Source organism: Pipistrellus hanaki (assembly GCF_964339955.1).
Source record: "Pipistrellus hanaki genome assembly, chromosome: 2".
In the NCBI taxonomy this organism is placed as follows: domain Eukaryota; kingdom Metazoa; phylum Chordata; class Mammalia; order Chiroptera; family Vespertilionidae; genus Pipistrellus; species Pipistrellus hanaki.
The window spans coordinates 47,095,756-47,105,548 of NC_140504.1; the positions used below are offsets into that span (position 1 = coordinate 47,095,756).

The window sequence follows — 9,793 nt, forward strand, 5'->3', positions numbered from 1 at the left end:
ATAACCCCCCAAACTATTATTTGTAGGAAGGAGAGCAGCACAGTCCCTGTCCTCATGGAATGACAGATGAGAGGAGAGGCCATGCAGATAGCGGGTTGTAGGTGACCACAAATGCCACAAGAAGGAACAGGAAGCAGGTGTTTCAGGTGTGCAAGACCCATTGCACTCTGACCCGGAGGCCAGACGTGGACGGACAAGCAGGAGCGAAGTGCAGAAATGGAAGGGTGCCAGTAGAGTGAACTGTGGAGGGTTCACTCACCAGAACCGAAGGTTTGTAGGGTGCTGGACACCCCCAGAAGTTAGGCTGAGGTCCCAGGGGTAAGACCTCTGGTAGCATGAGACTGACTTTTGGCAAAGCGACTGGGGTCCCAGGACACATGGTTTACCCCTCCATTCCCATGTGCCCCACCTTCGATTTCTCTGTTCAGGCAGGGAACTCCTTGGGGCACAGGGCTGCTGAGAAGGAGCTCCATTCCTAAAAGGGGTGTGTAGGGTGTGGCAGGGAGGACTTGGAGTATAGACTAGCTCTGCTCCACCCAGCAGGGTGACCTTGGATGTGTGTCCCAGCCAGGCAGACTGGGGGCAGGACTTCAAGGGCCTTGGCCTGGGCGTTTCCTGAGTTCTGCGCACAGCAGGGGCGGGCTGTGGCTGTGGATCTGCCAGAGGGTGGAGGCATGAACCCAGAGGGAGGTGCCAGTCACCTGCCTAGCCCAGAGGATGCTGTTTCTGATTCTGGGAAGTGGGCACAGTGGGGCCTCCTGCTCAGAGCTCTCGGATCATTAAGCCTGGCCTCAGGGCGGTGCCTGGCGGGGGTCCAGGAAGGTGCTGCCCATGTCAGACACCCCCAGGTGGAAGGGCCTCCTGTCTGGCCTCTCTGACCACAGCCCCTCCCGACCTTCACTCCCCAGGCTCTTCTCCCAGTGAGGTCCTGCTTACAAGACTGTTCCATCAAGCTAAAACCGGTTTGGCTCAGTGGATAGAGCTTTGGCCTGCAGACTGAAGGGTCCCGGGGTTCCATTCCTGTCAAGGGCACATATCTTGGTTGCGGGCACATCCCCAGTGTGGGGTGTGCAAGAGGCAGCTGATCGATGATTCTCTCTTTCTCTCTCATGGATGTTTCTAACTCTCTATCCCTCTCTCTTCCTCTCTGTAAAAAAATCCATAAAATATATTTTAAAAAAAGAAAAGAAAAGAAAAGACAAGACAAGAAAAGACAAGACTGCTCCATCCAACAAGGCTAACCTACTTCACCCAAGGAGACTAGATCACTCCAGGGGAATGAATAGGAGGGCAGGCAAGGGCCCTGCTGGGCTGCCCCTGCCGGCTGCCGGCGGGTCCCGGGGGCGGGCCGGGCCCGCCGGGCTGGGAGCGCGTGGGCGCGGCGCGCGCTCGGAAGCGCCCCCGGGGCCAGGGCGGCGGGCGGCTCCTGTTTCCCGGCTCAGCCGGGGCGGGCGCGGGGCAGCTGCTGGGAGGTGAGCGGAGCAGCCTTTTCCCACAGTCTGGGGCGGTGACACATGGCGCTCACACATTCCACAGCCGGCGGCCGCGCCAGGCCTGGCCGCGAGTCAAGGCCGCGCCGGGAGCCGCTGCCGCGGAGCAGGTTCCGACTTTGGCACCCGCCGCGCCGCCCTCCGCCTCCCTCCCTCCCGCCCAAGGCCGCGCCGCCTGCTCAATTAACCCTTGGGCGTCTGGACAGCATGGCACGGTATATATATATTTTCAAATCGCAGTGTGTGTAGGTGCCGAATACGTGTGGAATGAATGAAGGAAGGAAGGAAGGAACAAAGGTACGCGGGGCAGCCCCGCCCGGCAGGCACACACAATGCGCCTATACAGGCATTGGCCATTTCTAAAGCAAGCACCTGACTCCCATCCTCTCCACCGGTTTGGAAGAGACCCCGGGGAGTGGGAGAGGGGCATTTACATTCTTCCCCACACCACATCCAGATTGGGGTGGGGAGGAGAGACTAGACTCAGGAAGAGGTGCCAGCTCAAGGCAGAGGTTTTTGCTTTTGGATTCAGATGGGAACTGCCTAAGGGAGGTGGGGTTGGGGGACTCGCCATCAGGTCCATCCTCCACCTTCGGGTCTGTAATGAAGGGGCCTGCCAGTCTCTAGCCAAGGCCCACTCCCACAGCTCGCTGTGTATTGGTGGGCTGCAGAAGCCTTGATCACAGCCCATGATGGCAACCATTTGAGAGCCGCAAAAATAGGCAATTAGAAAGTGAAAAAAAAAAAAAAAGTGCCCTCTGATTCTAGGGCAGGCATTCGGTTCCATGGGGCAGGCAAGCGCTCCCTGTTTCTGCTTCCCTTCAGCTTCTGTGTGGGTCTCACAGGACCCCTCCAACGCCAGCACCCTAGGACTACATCTAACTGCCCAGACAAAAAGCACAGTGAAGCAGGAGGCCCTGGGAGCCATCCCTGGTGTGAAACCTCACAGAACAAGGAACCCAGCAAGCATCTCCCACAGGAGCTGCCCAGGCCCTGGGGTCAGGAAGCGTCCTGGAAACTTCACCATTTCCACAGCAGTCTTGTGTGTATTGCCTTTAATTCCAATGACAACCAGCGAGATGGGTAGTTTTAGTGTTCCTGGTTTATACCTCAGGAAATTGAGACTTAAAGAGGTAAAATCTCTTGCCTGAGGTCCCATTGCTATAAACATGCTTGACCCCAGGTTTGTCTAGCCACCAGCCCAGTGCTTTGTCAGTAATCTCTCAAAGTTAAAGTGCAGTTCAGATTACATTCCCTGCACACACCCTCTTCCCCAGAGCACACACATGCACAAAGACCTGCCCAGCCTCAATCTCCTCAGAGCAGAATCACACTTGATCCTCGGTGGGTCCTCACTGGGGATCCTCAATGGCTCTGGCTTTGGTAGAACCTGGCAGAATCTTTCAAACTCACTTTTGTTCTATGAAAGAAACTACCCTCGCCTTCTGACCTGCAATCAGCAGTTCTCGACCATTAGAACATCATTAAAGGACAAAGAGGCCAACCGTGATGTCCTGGGTATGTTCGAGTTCATTCCCTCAGTAGTTCGCATTCAGTGAGGGAACCTGCTTGGCCAGGCACCTACCGGTAGGAGGGTGGTGATGGAGACAAGCAGCCGAAGAGAAGGCACAAGGGAGAATGCCACCCAGAAGACCCATAGGAGGCTCCCAATCAGGTAGGTTAAAAAAAAACAAAAAACAAAAAACAAAAACATAAAAAGCCGGAACTGGTTTGGGTTAGTGGATAGAGCATCAGCCTGTGGACTGAAAGATCCCAGGGACTGAAAGGTCCCAGGTTCGATTCCGGTCAAGGGCATGTACCTTGGTTGTGGGCATATCCCCAGTGGGGGGTGTGCAAAAGGCAGCTGGTCGATGATTCTCTCTCATCGATGTTTCTAACTCTCAATCCCTCTCTCTTCCTCTCTGTAAAAAACCAATAAAATATATTTAAAAAGAAAGAAAGAAAGAAAGAAAGAAAGAAAGAAAGAAAGAAAGAAAGAAAGCAATCAGATCATGGTTGTTAGGGGAGTTGGGGATGGACTGGGACGGACCCCAAGCAAACTTTCTGGAGTGATAGAAATGTTCTGGGCTTTGAATGGGCATTTCACTGTTTATAAATTATAAGAAAAGACAAAGGCACCACAGCTGAAAAGCCTGGACTTCCTTCATTTGAACCCTCAAGGTACCTTAGGAGCAGAGTACCGGGGCCCAGCGTGGGGCTGCAAAGCAGCTGGCTCAGCACATGGGGACTAAACTGTCTTTCTTTTATTTTCTTTCAGCAAAACCAACAAAGCATTATTTGCTTTGCCGCCCACTATGATTACTAGGTTCCCCGGCCACAGGGCCGAGCATGGGCTGGGCAGCGGGAGGGCACTGAGGTCATCTGGCCCAGTCATCCCCACGGCCAGGCTCCCACTCACTGGGCTCAGGCTCAGCTCTCCTCCTCCCCATCCACAGAGCTTGCAAAGCTCCTCTGCCTCCCTGTTCCCTCTGCTTCCTCCTATCTCCTCCAACACTCACTTCCTCCCACCCACACCCTTCCATCCCCCTTCTTCTATAAATATGGCTATAGAGATGTATGCTGATTATTTAACAGTCCACGCCAGTCAGGAATCTCTGCCCCAAGAGCTCCACAATAACCACAGCACAAAAACTGTTTGGTAAATTATCAAAGGTCATCCAGTGTGGTGAGTTTGGACCGTCCTTTCTGCCACCCTCTAATGAGCGGTGTGATCGTGAGAACATTCCTCAAGCTCTCTGGCCTCGATTTTCTTATTTGCAAAACAAGGGACATAATTCCCGCTTCAGTGGGCTGAGGGATCAAATGAGATAACCTCTGAAAGAGCCAGCATGTTTGGGGGGCTTAACGTTTGGGGTTAGTTGCTTTTATCATGTTTCATTGTAATTAACCCTGACTCTGAACATTTTCATGACTCCATTTTAAAGAGGGATTGCAACTCTGAAGTTGTGCACCTGGGGGGAAGCAAGGACAGGCATCCAGGTCTCTGCTCCTCTTCCTGTCCTCAGACCACAGGGTGCTTCCGGGCTAGAAAACCATCTGGCTGGGGCACAGCGGTGGACTCCACCCACTGGAGCTTTCCTTTCTGCAATTCCAGAAAAATAGCCTGAGAGGGCCAGGTGCAGGAAGGTGGAAAGGCTCTTGTCTCACACAAAAACCGTAAAATTCCTTTCACACCCTCCTGCCTCCCACTCCTTAATGAGTCTCTTACGAACTCAAGACTCCTTGACTTTTCAACGTTCTATAAAGGGTTGCTTGCAGAACTCAGAGGTTGAATGTGAGGCTCTTGTAAAACTTCACACAATGCACAGGGTTTCCTTTTGCTATTTTTTCATATTTTATTCACACATCCTTTCCCATAACAACATGTGCTGGTCATTGTCTAGTGACTCTCCACCCCTCCTGCCTCCTTAACTTCATTCTCCTCTCGCGCTTTCTCTACCATAAAAATGACTCATTGGAAGGTCTAAATCACTCCTGCCTCTCCTTCTTAATTGCCTTGATCCCCAAAGTTAAGATTTCTTTCTTATTTGACCTTCTTTCTGGTCTACTCTCTGTGCCCCAGACAAGCACAGTCCTTTCCTATCTCTGTGCTTTTGCTCATGCGGTCTCCCCCCCACGCTCTTCTTCTCACACACTAACCATTCTTCAACACTCAGCTCAAATCCTCCATGAAGCCTTCTCTGAAATCACGGGCTGGAAGAGATCTCTCCCTTTGTCTGAGCCTCCTGCACGTTTCTACACCTCCTTGTCATGGCACTCATCCCTATCTCCCATGTAGTGTGGAAGAATAAGATGGACAAATGGGCAGATGGGTGAGTTCGAGGATGGATGGAGGGAATGCATGTCCATTGTTGGAGGGGTAGATAGATAACAGCCTGGCAGTGGGAGCTGTAGGAGATATTCATACCTGGGTGTCTTCATCATGTTAATATATGTGCTTATCCAATAGCTTTTATGTCTTGTCTATCATTCACAATTTATTTCTCATCATGGGAAAGGTACTGGGAATACTTCATTCAGGCTGGATCTCAAATCCTGTGAAGTCAATATTTGCAGTTGACAAAAGGTCCATTATGTTGTAATTTGTCCCTAACCCGAAACATGTTGAGCTTGTACTAGCTTTCAAAAGTAGATGTCAATATAGTCTTGTTTCTGTTCTTGGGGTCCCAACTGGATGGGAGGTCAACCAGTCCAACTGCTCGTTTTTCAGAAGAGGAAACCGAGGTCTGGAGAGGAAACGAGGTTTGCATAGGCCAGATGTAGAGTGCATCTAAAACTCCACCTGACTCCCAACTCCCACCTTCTTGTTCTGTCTTTTATATCTTAAGCTTAAAGCCAAAGGTCTGTCTGGCTTATCTATTCTAGGTCTGTTTCAAAACCTTGATGAAAAGCAGGGAGGTTGGGAAGAAAATCCAAGACTTCTCTAAAGCGGAGGTAAGATTTCTCTAATTAGAGATTCTCTCAATGTTTAACATTAGATTTGGGCCTTCACTTTCCAAGGTGTCATTTGTACAATGAAGAGAAAAATGCTATGCCCCAGACTCCTTCCTGAGAGTTCTGGAAGATTCCAGAGCTGCCTGTGCACAATAAGCTCCTCTCTGACCGGGAAACAAGAAGAATTAGAGCAGGGGTCTTCAAACTACGGCCCGCGGGCCACATGCGGCCCGCAGAGGAGTCTGATCCGGCCCGCCAGGTTTTTTGGGCAGTGAGCGCAGTCGAGGTGTTACAGTAGGAATTAGTAGTTCATATAGTCCGGCCCTCCAGCTCTCTGAGGGACCGTGATCTAGCCCCCACTTTAAAAAGTTTGAGGACCCCTGAATTAGAGACTTGCATTGTGTAGGCCCTGACTTTTCTTCATAGTAAAGATTCTAACATTCGCTAGGATATGGTAACATTTTAAAAGACACCTCTGTTATCAGACCAAGAATTAACTGTTTCTCTGCTCTGGTGATATAAACACGTTCCATAGTTTTTATGGTGGAACAAACTACTCAGTGGTGGCCTATGCACTACTGGTTTCTCTGACATCTCTGGAGAAGGCTCTTACTTCTCTGTCTCAAAATACAACCACACAACACTGCCCAGGAATTTCTAAAACCTTGATCAACAGTTTCCAGAAACACTGGAGGCTCTGTTTTAGTACTATCCTACTTCTTGAAGACTATGATTCAAAACCTCAGATCCCCTCCTCAAAAAAACACCACTTTCTCCCTCAAAACTCTAGGTGAAGCACAAAAAATACAACTTATTGCTGAAACCGGTTTGGCTCAGTGGATAGAGCGTCAGTCTGCAGACTGAAAGGTCCCAGGTTTGATTCTGGTCAAGGGCTTGTACATTGGTTGCGGGCACATCCCCGGTTGGGGGTGTGCAGGAGGCAGCTGATTAATGTATCTCTCTCATCGATGTTTCTAGCTCTCTATCCCTCTCCCTTCCTCTCTGTGAAAAATCAATAAAAAATATATTTTTAAAAAAGTACAACTTATTTATGCATCACAAACACAACCAGTGATCATTCATGGGATTAAAATCTTTCTTTAATTGTCATTCTCTTCTGGGAAGTCCAAAGACAATAGGGAAGAAAAAAAAAAAGTGGGAGAGTAGCAGAGAATGGGGGGCATCAGGGGAGGGTGTATCTGTAAGAAGCCGACCTCTTCCCCAAGCACCCAAGCAGCAATTATGATTAGCCAGCCAACCTGAAACTCGTCCTGCTTTTATGAATTTTCGGTCAATACCCCAAATGCCAGAAGTTTCTTTTCAAAAGCGAGTGAGGAAAGAAGAAAGGGAGAAATCCAAACAGCGGACAAAAACCAGGCGCCGGGGCCCCCCACTCCGGCTTGTGGCTCGGCGACAATGGTGAGAAATCAATGCTCGGAGCCACCAGGCCGCTTTCAGACACCTCGTGACCTTGTCACTTCCTGGGCAATTAAGAGGCACTACAGTTCCCTGTCACTGTCAGGGGCTGAATGTATACCGATAGATAGATATATATTATATATGTTCTTAAGAGATTCTTTTTCTACAGCTTTGGCCAGGATCTTGCCAAAGAAAAGGGGGGAAAGAAAGACATTTTGTCCTGAGTGTGGTGAAAGGAAACATGAAAGGAGAAACCTAAATTTTTCAGCAGGCTGCTCCTGACATGGGAAAATGGCACAGACAAGAATAGATGGCTTGTTCGCCGTTGTTTTTTTTTCCTTCGTTCCCTTGACAGATTATCTCTGTGAATGTGTTGTAGGCACCGCCTCCCTCTTCCTGTTCTTCTTCAATTCCTTAAGAGCAATCATGCAAGAGGTCTCCCAAGACGGGCTGAGTCGCTGCTTTGCTTCACGGGGCCCACAAGGAGCCGCTTCTCTTTTGACGGCATCAGTTTCCCCAAATGAGGAAAATTCGACAAAACCTTCCTTCTTTGGGCTGCTGTTCGCTGAGGCCGAAGGTTTTTGTCTCCTGACCCTGCCAGGAAAGCAGAGGAACAGGAGCATGAAGATGGGGAGATTAGGAGTGGGCTTTGCCACCCATGCCTGTCAAATGCCACCTCTTCCCCACCCCCACCCGCCATCTAACCCTGATGACAATGCACAGCTGTCTGGGTGCTCGACTGCAAGTCTGCTGGACTGTGAGCTCCCAGAGGATAGGCACTAGGTCTCAGTCACCATTCAACACCTTCCCCCAATGCCTGTCACAAGCAAGCATTCCTTCGAAAGCTGTTTTTGAACAGATTTCCCGTATTTAATTCAGAGATTATGATTACAAGACAGGCAACACTGGACTAAATGTTTATGCCCCACCACCACCACCACCACCTCCCCGTTCATATCTGGAAGCCCTAATCCCCAATGGGATGGTATTTGGAAGAGATCAGAGCCCTCTCTCTCTCCACCATGGGAGAACCCAGCAAGAAGTCAGCAGGAAGCGGGAGCTCGCCTGAGCTGGCTCCTTGACCTTGGACCTCCCAGTCTTGAGAACTGGCAGAAAGAAGTGTTGATTGTTTAAGCTACCAGCCCTGCTAGTATGGTATTTTCCTACAGCAACCCAAGCAGACTAAGTCAGAGTCATTGGGAAGAGGAGCTTAAACAGCAGCTTTTTCCCATGCATTCATTAAAAATAAAAATGAAACTAACCAGACGTGAAAAGACATTTTACCAAGCACCTCCCATAGGGAATATGGAGTCAAAGAAAGAGCAATCTCCTGATCCGAAGAGGACCCAGTCCAGTGGGAGAGATAACTAAGGAGAGAAGTAATTATGACCCCAGATATTAAGTGATTGGCTCCATCTGAGCAATCAGAGCAAAGAAGGATGAATTATTGCTAAAAATGCGGGGGGGGGGGGGGGGGGGGGGCGCCACAACTTCCTGGAGAAAATGTCACGTGAGCCAGATCTAGAGGGATCAGGTGGATGTGCTGGTGCAGAAAGGAGATTGGGATGGGAGCAAAGAGCAGAGGCTAGAAGGCAGAAAGTGGGGGGAGGGGCATTTAGGGACTAACATCCCCCCATCAAAGTCCCCCCACCTTTTCTGCAGTGGGTATTGGAGGGAGACCTTGTGCTGGCTGAAACAGTGATGGTAAGGGGTCCCCCCGCCCCCCACCCTCCTCTCCACAGCTCCTTGGAGCTCAGGTTTAAGACCAGAAGGAACTGGGATATTTTGTAATCCTAGCTTCTAGGTTCACCTCCACTGAAATAGATCCCCCAATTTCGAGCCCCGCCCCTTTCACAAGGACTGAAGGTGGACAGCTGAACAACCAGTGTGGCCTCCCAAGTGGCCGTGGGAAGGGGCTGAGTTTTCTGCTCCCCCTCACCCTCTTCCGCCCGCTGTGAAATCCGCATCAGCTGGAAATGCCCAAGAGATCCCTTCCCATCTGTTCTGGGCAAGACTGGTGGGAAAACCTCAGACCGGGCAGCTAGGCCTATCAGCGTGACAGAGGCAGCCTCCTTGGGGGTGGGGAGTGAGCCCACTGCAAAGGCCGACTCCGCCAGCCCTGGGAACAGCTGCCCAGCCTGGGACCGCTCTCAAATCACCCATTTCGCAGTCTGGTTGCTAATAATGCAATTAAGTTCATCAGAAAAACATCTGTTCTGAATGATAGGAACAGTTGGTATGCTCCAAGGGACTCCCCCCAGAATCAGGGGGCTTGGGTGACTCAACAAGCAGGGCCCTTGATGGCCCCAAGAGCTTGGCCACACCCCCTCCAGACTTCATCTACCTCTCACTAGACCAGAAAGTACCCTCAGCCAGGAACCCCGGACAGGCCCTTCTGCAACTGTGCTCTGCAGGAGCCAGGGCTCTCA

At 50.6% G+C, this 9,793-nt stretch overlaps 1 long non-coding RNA gene across 1 annotated transcript in view; it reads right to left on the reverse strand.

The window, feature by feature from the left end:
- LOC311616422 overlaps window positions 1-9,793 on the reverse strand; it is a 299,958-nt gene that overhangs the window by 46,781 nt on the left and 243,384 nt on the right. The gene's annotated exons all lie outside the window — the stretch shown is intronic.